We start from the raw sequence: 1347 nt of genomic DNA, 5'->3' as shown, positions 1-1347 counted from the left end.
CAGGGGAATGAAATGTCAGGTTGGGTGGAGGTTTTGGGGACCTAAATGCAGAGTATGAGCATGAGTAGGTAGAGATGAGTTTTGCTGATTTAATTGATGGTCAAAGGCAAGAGAGGCAAAATACAAAAAAGTGAGAACCAAAAAACCCAGATAACTACAGGGAAGAGACAAGGGGGAAATAAAAACCATAAGATACCAGCTCTGAGTGAAGGCTGTGCTGCTCTTTAAAGCCCAGCACTCTGATGAGCCTGATGAGCTCCACCTGTCTAGGCTACCCAGATTCTCTACCAAGATCCTCTCAGGAAGAGATTCATATCTAGGACTTACACACACATAAACATAAAAATCTAGACATCACTTAACTGTGAAGCCATTTGCACTGAAATAGAGTCTATGAAATACACAGACCCTAAAATTGGACATGGCTTAGATATGTGGCACACAATCTGAAATATGCATGTTCTACATCTACCTTCACAAAGTTTTCTATGTCTAACAGGATTGTTGTTGGGTTTTTGTTATCAGTGTTTTAAAAGTGTATTGTTTTATCTTATGTTCTGTTTGTTTTATAAAACACTTTAATAAACTGATATTCTTTTTAACTATTATGATCCTGTTTATATATTGTATTATAAGTTAAGGGGAGTGGTTAGGGGATAGAGCTCGGAGTTCTGAGTTCGAGCCCCACTCCCACAGACTGCCACTATGGGTCTCTGAGCAAGACCCTTAACGCCCTAGTGCTCCCTCAGTGCCCCACGGTGGCAGCCCACTGCTCCCTAAGGCAGTGTTTTTCAATCCTGGTCCTCAAGGCACCCTGCTCTGCATGTTTTGGATGTTTCTGAGGTTCAGCAAACCTGATTCAGATGATTGCAGTTCAGCAAAGCCTGATAATCTGCTATTCAATTGATAACAGGTGTGTGAAAGCTGGGAAACATCTAAAACATGCAGGGCAGGGTGCCTTGAGGACCAGTATTGAAAAACACTGCCCTAAGGGGATGAGTTAATGCAGAGGTAATTTTTTTTCCAATGTGAGATCAATAAAGTTAAATTATTACTATGCCCTCTTGTTGCTGTTAGGGCTTATATTTTTGCAACTCATCAGCAGTAGCTTCATTGCTGCCTAAAGATGTCAGCTTTTAGACAGAAGCAATGGTGGAGCCAAAACATGTTTACAGGGGTGGTGAGCAGAGATGGCAAAAGTACTCACTTTCCGTACTTGAGTAAAAGTACAGATACTTGTGTTAAAAAAAACTCTGGTAAAAGTGGAAGTACTGATTAAACTTCTTTACTCAAGTAAAAGTAACAAAGTACAGGCTTGTAAATGTACTTAAAGTATAAAAGTAAAAG

This window comes from Cyprinodon variegatus, unplaced genomic scaffold (assembly GCF_000732505.1).
Source record: "Cyprinodon variegatus isolate N-32 unplaced genomic scaffold, C_variegatus-1.0 Scaffold145, whole genome shotgun sequence".
Taxonomy (NCBI): Eukaryota; Metazoa; Chordata; class Actinopteri; order Cyprinodontiformes; family Cyprinodontidae; genus Cyprinodon; species Cyprinodon variegatus.
This window is presented reverse-complemented; position numbering follows the sequence as displayed.